Source organism: Apium graveolens, chromosome 3 (assembly GCF_009905375.1).
Source record: "Apium graveolens cultivar Ventura chromosome 3, ASM990537v1, whole genome shotgun sequence".
Classification (NCBI taxonomy): Eukaryota; Viridiplantae; Streptophyta; class Magnoliopsida; order Apiales; family Apiaceae; genus Apium; species Apium graveolens.
This window is the reverse complement of record NC_133649.1, coordinates 278,441,203-278,451,407: the sequence shown is the minus strand read 5'-3', so window position 1 is coordinate 278,451,407 and position 10,205 is coordinate 278,441,203. Positions and strand designations below refer to the sequence as shown.

The 10,205-nt window shown below is 41.1% G+C and overlaps 1 non-coding gene across 1 annotated transcript; it reads left to right on the top strand.

The window, feature by feature from the left end:
* Window positions 1-5,422: 5,422 nt before the first annotated feature.
* Window positions 5,423-5,529, top strand: LOC141716413 (small nucleolar RNA R71). The gene has a single exon (XR_012573125.1). It is a non-coding gene; the product is annotated as a small nucleolar RNA R71 (small nucleolar RNA).
* Window positions 5,530-10,205: the final 4,676 nt, after the last annotated feature.

The following is a 10,205-nucleotide window of genomic DNA, read 5'->3' as shown; positions in this document are numbered from 1 at the left end:
AATCCACCAGAAAGTTTTTAAAGACTTGTGTTTTGATTCTTTCCAAGTTATTATTCTGTACTTTGCAAATCAATTCACACAGATATATATTGTTAAGGTAGAATAATTTTTAAACCAAGAAAAAGTTTCAAGATATATATTTCGCACTTTCGGGTACATAGAGTCAGAGCGGCCGCCCCCCCCCCCCCCGAGCGCGCCGTATTACTGTTCAACCAGCGTGGCCGCCCCGCATACCAGCGCGGGCGCGTCGTGCTTCTGGACTTTTCGCACGGCCGCGCCGCATCCCAGCACCAGTTTCGATCGAAGGAATAGGGGACATGGAGCGTAGAAGGTTTTGATCCTTTTGTTCCGGGAAGGGTATCTTGAGCAGTTGCAATAATAGGGCGAGCTTTGGCCAGCTGTTAAGCAATTCCTATGATCTTGGATCATGAAATATTCATCTTGACAATAAATTTTTTACATACTAAAATAGGAAGCGAAATCCCCTAATATATGAAAGGGTGAAAAAGTTTGTTCTTGGAAGTTTCAACCTTGTTGACTATGACAACAGCTGCCAAGCGGGCGCGCCGTGCTTCTGTCAAAAATATCCTGCTTTTTCTGCTTTTCTGATTTTTTTGTGTTTTCTTCTTGCTTTTTTTTCCCTTCTAACTTCTACTAATGTACAACAAGCTTGGGTTGCCTCCCAAGAAGCTCTTGGTTTACATCTCTAGCTTGACGTAGAATTCCCGAGATCAAGTGGATAATAAAATGACACTAACCACCCCACGGTTTGTCATATTCCCATAGTAGTGCTTCAGACACTGTCCATTTACCTTGAATGACTAGCCTGGATCATTCTCAAAAATCTCCACTACTCCATGTGGAAACACAGTTTTGATAACAAACATCCCTGACCACCTCGACTTCAATTTCTCAGGAAAAAGACGGAGACGAGAGTTGAACAAAAGAACTTGTTGCCACTATACAAATGATTTGAGCACTAGACCTCTATCGTGCCACCTCTTGACTTTCTCCTTATACATTTTTTTGTTCTCATATGCTTGAAGTTGAAACTCATCGAGTTAATTCAATTGAAGCATCCTTTTCTTACCAGTTGCACCCATATCAAGGTTCAATTTCTTCAAAGCCCAATACGCTTTGTGCTCTAGCTCCACATGTAAATGACATCCCTTACCATAAACCAATTGAAACAGTGACATGCCTAGCAGAGTCTTGTATGCTATTCGATACACCCAAACAGCTTCATCCAGCTTCAAATATCAATCCTTCCTTGACGGACATATAACTTTCTCTAGAATACGCTTGATCTCACTGTTAGATACCTCAGCTTGACCATTAGTCTGAGGATGGTAGGCTGTAGCAATGCGATGATTCACATTATATCTCTGCATTATAGCAGTGAACTTATGATTGCAGAAATGCGATTCCTCGTTAATGATTATGACTCTTGGAGTCCCAAATCTTGTGAATATCTGCTTGTGAAGAAAATTGAGCATCACCTTCGCATCATTTTTCGGCAAAGCCTTGAATTCAACCCATTTTGAGACATAATCAACCGCTAACAAGATATACTGATTATTGTATGACGAGACAAATGGCCCCATGAAGTCAATTCCCCAAACATCGAACACCTCAACCTCGAGTCCCTCTTTGACATATTACCAACACGCTGGCAGCGATCACACTTCAAACGAACTGATGTGCATCCTTAAATAATGTAGGCCAGAAGAATCCTACTTGAAGGATACGAGCTGCTATTTTCTCTTCACCATAGTGGCCTCCATAAACAGTCGAATGACATTCTCGCAAGATACAATCTGTCTCACTGTACGGAATACATCTCCTGATGATTTGGTCAGCTCCTTGCCTAAACAAAAATGGCTCATCCCACATGTACCACTTCACTTCATGAAGAAACTTCTTTCTTTGAGAAGAAGACAAATCTGGAGGCATAATATTGCTCACAAGGTAGTTTACAATGTCTGCGAACCACAGTTCTTCCTCTTGCACCTCAAACAACTACTCATCGGCAAAAGACTCATTTATCAATATCTTATCATATGAAGTCGTACTTGAATATTCTAAACGAGATAGATGATCAACAACTTGATTCTCAGTACCTTTTCTATCCTTGATCTCCAACTCAAATTCCTGAAGTAAAAGAACCCATCGATTTAATCTATGCTTCGAGTCCTTCTTCGAGATGAGATAGCGAATCGCAGCGTGATCAGTGAAAACTGTCACCTTCGTCCCAAGCAAATAAGATCGAAACTTCTTAAAACCGTAGACAATGGCCAAGAGTTCTTTCTCAGTAGTAGTATAGTTCAGTTGAGCACCATTGAGGGTCTTACTAGCATAGTAGACCACATGAAATATATTATTCTTCCTTTTCCCAAGAACTGCTCCAACTGCATAGTCACTTGCATCGCACATCATTTCAAAAGGCTCATTCCAATCAGGTGCAGTTATGACAAGTGCCGTAATCAAACTCTTCTTTAAGCTCTCAAAGGAAGCTAGACACTCATCATCAAACTTGAAAGGCACATCTTTCTCTAGCAGATTGTACAACGGTTTAGAGATTTTAGAGAAGTCCTTAATGAACCGCCGATTAAAACCCGCATAACCAAGAAAACTACGGATCCCCTTAACAGCAATTGGTGGAAGAAGGTTTTTAATGACCCTCACCTTGGCTTTGTCCACCTCAAGACCCTTACTAGAGACCTTGTTCCCAAGAATGATGCCATGTTGCACCATAAAATGACATTTCTCTCAGTTGAGAACCAGATTGGTCTCAACACGCCTTTTAAGGACTGCGCTAAGATTTTGCAAGCACTCGTCGAAAGAATCCCCGAACACAGATAAACATCCATGAACACCTCCACATTCTGACCAATCATGTCAGAGAAGATAGCCATCATGCATCTCTAAAATATGGCAGGTGCACCACACAAGCCAAAAGAAACTCTTCTGAAGGCAAAAGTACCAAACAGACAGGTGAAGGTAGTTTTTTCCTGATCTTATGGAGCGATACAAATCTGATTATAACCCGAATAGCCATCCAGAGACAATATTATTCATGCCCATCCAATCTGTCAAGCATCTGATCAATGAAAGGAAGAGGGAAGTGATCCTTCCTCGTGGCCTTGTTCAGCTTCATGTAATCCATGCAAACTTTCCATCATGTGACTGTTCGAGTAGGAAATAGCTCATTCTTCTCATTAGCGACCACAGTGATACCTCCTTTTTTCGGCACACACTGAACTGGACTCACCCAAGATTTGTTAGAAATAGGGTAGATGATCCCTGCATCTAGCCATTTGAGAATTTTGTTCTTCACAACCTCTTTCATTATCGAATTTAGCCTTCTTTATTCCTCAACGGTCGGCTTACTTCCTTCCTCTAGCAGAATTTTATGCATGCAATAAGAAGGGCTGATTTCCTTGATATCTGCTATAGTCCATCCAATTGCCGATTTGAACTCTCTCAGAATTCTCAAGAGCTTTTCCTCATCACTACCTGAAAGGTCAGATGCAATAATAACAGGCAAAGTAGATGCATCACCTAAAAACGCATACCGCAAATGTTCAGGTAATTGAGCTCAAGTGTAGGAGCTTCCTCAATAGATGGCTTGAGACGTCCCTCAACATTTTTTAGTTCCTACATTTCAAGAGATTCAAAAGGCATATCCAGCCTTCGCTTCCAAGGAGAAGCATTCAAATACTGCAACTGCTCGTCACCTTCATCATCTCCACTATCTGTATTCCCCAACAAGGCCTTCTCTAAGGCATCAGACCTTATTAATTGATCAAGTTCTGAAGTAATCACAGAATTGACCAATTCCACTTTTAAGCACTCATCATTATCAGTAGGGAATTTCATGGCAATAAAAATATTGAACGTCACATCCTGATCCAACACTCGCATAGTTAGCTCACCCTTCTGCACTTTAATCAAGGTTCGGCCCGTAGCCAAGAATGGTCTTCCCAAGATTATGAGAATCTTTTTATCCTCCTCGAAATAAGGAATTTCAAAGTCAGCAGGAAAGATGAGTTTGTCCACCTTGACTAAGATATCCTCCACACTGCCTCGTGGATATATAATAGAACAATCGGCCAACTGCAAGGACATAAATGTAGGCTTCGGATCAGGTAAATCTAACTTCTTGAAGACAGATAAAGGCATCAGATTGATGCTAGCTCCCAAATCACATAAACACTTGTCAAATGACAAGTTTCCGATGGTGCAAGGAATAGTGAAGCTTCCAGGATCTTTAAGCTTCGGAAGTAACTTCTGTTGCAGCACAACACTACATTCCTCCGTAAGAGCAACAATCTCTAAGTCATCGAGCTTCACTTTCCGAGAAAGAATACATGTCATAAACTTTGCATAGCTAGGCATCTGTTTAAGAGCTTCAGCGAAAGGTATGTTGATGAGAAGTTTCTTGAACACCTCCAGAAACTTAGTAAATTGCTTATCCAACTTTTGCTTCTGCAACCTCTTAGGAAAATGAGGTGGAGGATAGACCTGTTTCTCCTATGTATTACCCTCAGGCAGAGTGTGTTCCACAGTTTTCTTCCTTGATTCCATTTCTGTTTCCTTCTGCACATTCTCTTCAGCCACAACTTCATCTTCTGGAACTTGAGCTTTTTTTTGGCTTGCAACCTTCCCAGACCTCAATGTAATTGCCTTAACCTGCTCCTTTGCTTCCTTCTTGCCTGGAACTTCCATGTCACTAGGGAGTGTACCAGGTTGACGATTCAGCAAGGCATTGGCAATCTGTCCAATTTGATTCTCCAAGGTCTTAATAGAAACCACCTGGCTCTTGCACATGAGCCTCAACTCCTCAAATTCAGATTTTTCATTAGATTGTTGCAGTTGGAGTTGTTGTCTTGGTGTATATTACGGTTGTTAAAAACCAGGAAGGTTGTATTACTTTGATGCATACTGCTGATAAAGCTGTTGTACCGCATTTTGAGTGTTGCTCCAGCTGAAGTTAGGATGATTACGGTTGTTGGGATGATAGGTGGCTGGAATTGGTTGCTGCGACCTCTGAAAGTTGCTCACCAACTGAGCTGATTCACTAGAAATAGTACACTGCTCCGTATCATGCACGCCATCACGAAGCTCACAAACACTAGTGATCTGATTAACTCCATAATTAGCCAAAGAGTCCACCTTCATCGTCAAAGCCTTAAGCTGAGCAGCTATAGCAATAGCTGCATCTATCTCCAGAACTCCTGCTACCTTGCCAGGTAGTCTCTGAGATGGGTTCTGGTATTCATTAACATCCATCAGTTCAATCAACTCATAAGCTTTATCGTAGCTCTTAGCCCATAAGGCTCCACCCGATGTTGCGTCAAGCATGGGTCTAGATTGTGCTCCCAAGCCATTATAAAAGTAGTTCATAATCATCCAGTCAGGCATCCCATGATGAGGACACTTTCTAAGCATCTCCTTATAACGATCCCAAGCTTCACACAAAGACTCTCCTGATTGTTACGCAAATTAAGTAAGAGCATTCCTGATTACAGCTGTCTTCTCCATAGGGAAGAATTTAGTAAGAAACTTTTGAGCAAGATCTTTCCATTTGGTGATAGAGCCTAGTGGTAGAGAATGCAACCAACACTTAGCTTTATTCCTCAGAGAGAATAGGAAAAGCCTTAGCTTTATAGCATCTTCAGACACATTATTGAATTTGAAAGTGTCGCAAATCTCGATGAAATTTCTAATATACATGTTAGGATCTTCCGTTGGAGAACCCCCAAACTGGACTGAGTTCTGCGCCATCTTAATTATGCTAGCTTTGATTTCAAAAGTGTTAGATGCGATGGCTGGTCTGAAAATGCTAGACTGAATATCATTGATCTACAGTTAAGAGTAATCCATCAAAGCCTTCATATTCACTTCTGATTCTCCCATTGCAATAAGAGCTTCTTCTTCAACTTTCTCCTCAACAAGAACTTCTTCTACTACTTCCTCCATTTTATCCAGTGTTCTCTTGCGAGATCGAGAACTCGTTAGCATACACGCTCTCTAGAGTACCTGAAAAAGCAACAAGTAAACAAGTAAGTAAACTATCAGAGTCAGTGAACTTTAACGACCACTGATGTCAAGCACATAAACTAAAAATAAACCATGAGTCCCCGGCAACGGCGCCAAAAACTTGTTAGGGCGAAAACACACACTAAATTTACACGCAAGTATAAGCGTTCGTAAGTAATATGGAATTCTTTCTAGTTCATTTCCACAGAGATTGGTTTAGGTTAACTTTAATTTATGCACTTATCCAACAATGGTATGTGGTTATTATTCGATGCTAAGATGATCACAAGTTGGGGTTGTTTATAACTATGATTAACTAAGAGATTATACTAACTAAAATTAACTAAGAGAATTATGGTTAAATTACTTATATGAGACAAACATGGGATTCTAACTTCATTACTTCTTCATTCAAGTTCATTGTTCTTAACCTTATTATGCAATGGTGATGACACTAATCAGATAACACGAAACTGGTAAACGCCAACTTTCGTTGTACGAATACCCTACTACCAGACATCCACAAAAGAGATAGAAGCTGAATAGACACCAATTATATTGAGACCCTATATGTCTATAGAATTTGACAACATAACGGTTTAATGCGTAAGTTATCTATCATGATTACATAGGGCAAGTAAGATGGTTAAAATTACCTACGAATCATGCATAACAAATACATGAACCTATGCTAGCATGGCAAGTTCTAAACCCCTATATTCACTTTCGCTTCAATAGAGATTAACACGCTATCTTTTAAGTTTGTGATGCTCATAAGACAAATAAGCACAACCAATACTAGGATATCATAACATCACCATACACTAAGATATCGAAACAAATTAACTATTGAAATCCATAAGTAAATCTGTTAGAACCCCACGATAACGATTAGTTCATAACCGAACTCATCATCACCGTGGGTTCCGATGAAAGCATGGTATAATAAACTAAGTCTTTATAAACTGAATAAATAATTAAAGTATATAAACATGAGTAATAGGTTCAAAAAATAAGAAAACTAGCATCCCAGATTACAACTTAAACAAAGAATCACAAGAATAAACTAGATCTTCTTCGCCTTTGTTGTATTTGTGCTCCTAGGTCTTCTCGCCGTCTTCTCCTTAGTCTCCATTATGAAAAACGTCTTTTAAAGAGTCATTATATAGTAGCCAAATCAGAAGAGAAATCTAGCAAATCAATCTTCTACTTGAATCAGGATTCTCAGAATTCGACCTAGCGCGGCCACGCGCTATCCCAGCGCGGGCACGCTGTAACTCTGACCAACCGGCGCGGGCGCGCGCTAACACAGCGCGGGCGCGTTAAGCTTCTGGAAAATATGAGTTTTTTTCTTCTTCTCTTGCTTGCAGCTGCTGGTTTCTTTTGCAATTTGACCGAGGCTCCATTCCTAACACTCTTCAAGTATAAAATCATGTAAGATCCATTCCTGCCTTCGATTATGCCCTGAAATGCAAAACATTACAAAGACACAAATAACTTGAGTACAAAATACCAATTCGAGCCTTTATAGAGCATTTTAAGTGGATATAAATGTCACTTAACACCGAACGATAGAAGGTCATTGAGGTCGAAGTGGAAAAGCTGTTGGAAACCAAGTTTATTGTGGAAATCGAGTATCATGACTGGCCGGCTAATGTGGTGGTCATTAAAAAATCCAACGGAAAGTGGAGGATGTGCGTATATTACACAGATGTCAGCAAGGCATGCCCGAAGGACAACTACCCTCTCCCCATCATCGACCCATTAATAGACTCCACGGCTGACTACCAGGTACTTAGTTTTATTGATGCTTTTTCTGGTTATCATCAAATTTCTATGAACGACGAAGATGTGTCCAAGACAGCGTTCATAACTCCGAAGGGAACCTATGTATATATTAAAATACCCTTCGGACTTAAGAATGCCAGAGCCACATTTCAGTGAATGGTGAACAAAATATTCAAGGAGCAGATAGGCAGAAATATGGAAGCTTATGTGGGCGATATGATCGTGAAATTCCTATTTCAAGACCATACTGAAGACCTGAGAGAGTGCTTCGAGACAATTTGAAGGATTAGTATGAGGATAAATATGAATAAATGCATGTTCGGAGTTGCAAGCAGGAAGTTTTTGGGGTATATGGTCAGTGTCTGAGGGATTGAGGCAAACCCAGAAAAAATTGAAGCTATTTTCAACATGGAGGCTCCTATATGTATCTGAGACATCCTGAAAATAACGGGCCAACTGGAAGACCTTCGACGGCTTATCTCCAGGTCGACCGAAAAAGTACTTCCTTTATTCTCCGTACTCTAGGGGTTGAATAATTTCAAGTGGGGGCCCGAATGTCAGAGAGAATTCGAGGAAGTAAAAGAATACCCCACCAAGGCCCCACTTTTGATGAGACCTGATCCAAAGGAACTCTTCAGATCTATCTAGCTGTGTCCGATCAAACTCTTGGAGCGATTCTAGTAAAAAATCGTGAGGGAAATCAACATCCTGTTATCTACATGTCCCATGTGCTTAAGGACGCAAAAATAAGGTATCTCAACACCGAAAATTGTGACACTATTTCCAAGGCCGAACGGTTCAGATCATCACCGACCAACCATTGAAGAAAATTATGACAAAGCTAGAAGTTTCAAAAAAGGTTGTAGCATGGTCCATCGAGCTGGGAGAATATGACCTCGAAATCATTCACCGAACGGAGATTAAAGCTCAAGCACTGGTAGATTTCATGGTCGAATGCACATTCTCAAGACCGAAGGACCTCACTTGAGGAACAACTCATTCGGACCCCTGGAAAGTGGAAGGTCTTTATGGATGGTTCAGTCGCCGGGAATAAGTGTGGGGTAAGCTTGATCATCTCTGGTCCTGATGGGTTCGAAATATGCCAAGCTATTCAGTTCGACTTCCCCCCACCAACAATGAAGTAGAATATGAAGCTCTCTTAGCTAGGATGGAGCTTTCCTGAAGCCTTGAAACGAAGCACTTAAGGGCATTCAACGAATCCATGTTGGTGGTCAAACACTTCTCAGGGGAATATGAACAAAGGGACCCCCGTATGAAATCCTATGCTGCTAAGGTAAAAGACTCCTCTCTGTCATTTAAAACTTTTGAACTGAGTCAGATAGGCAAGGAGAACAACAGTCGGGCAGACGCCCTATCCAGGCTAACTTCGGCTGAGACACAGAGCTTAACTGGTTCTATATTTCTCACTGAAGCCAAGACGCCTTCGATCGAAAGGAAAGACTGCCTTGAAATACACCAAGGTGCCGACTGGATGACCCCCATTCAGAATTTTCTAGAAAATGGAATCCTCCCTTAGACTGAATGGAATCTCTAAAAATAAAGTATAGCGCGTCATACAACACTATTGTCAATGGATGGATGTATCGTCGCTCGGCCACTCAGCCCCTCTTAAGGTGCTTGAATCTCGAAGAACAACAATAGGCTTTAAAGATGGTATATGAAGGGATTCGCGGAGAACATCTAGCTGGTCGGTCCCGAGCCTTTAAGATTCTTCGGAATGGGTTCTTTTGGCCGACTTTGTGAACCGATGCTAGTGAATATACAAAGAAATGCAAACTGTGTTAATTATTTGCCACAGTTCCGAAGCAGCCTCCAGAAGAAATGGCTTCGGTTTTTAGTCCCATACCATGTTCTGTGTGGGCCATAAATATCTTCATTATTCTTCCTACTAGCACAAGACATGCAAAATATTGCATCATCGCCATCGACTACATGACCAAGTGGGTCGAAGCCAAGCCATTATCCACTATAACCGAAAAAACAGCCAAAAAATTCTTCCTTAAGCAAATCATTCTGAGGTTCGGAATCCCGAAGATATGTGTCTCAGACAATGAAACACAATTTGTTGGAAATAAATTCCGAAGATTTTTACATCACTTCGGGGTCCAACAGAAGTTCAGTTCAATTGCACATCCACAAGGAAACTGGGCGATCGAAGCGGCCAACAAGAGAATTTTTCATGGAATCAGGAAAAGGTTGGGTGAAGCCAAGGAAGATGGGCCGAAGAGTTACTCTGGGTCTTATGGGCCTACCGAATGACACCCAGATCTTCCACCGGGGAAACTCCCTTCATACTGGGATATGGAACAAATGCCCTAGTACCGGTCGATGTAGGCCAAGAGTCTTACCGAACA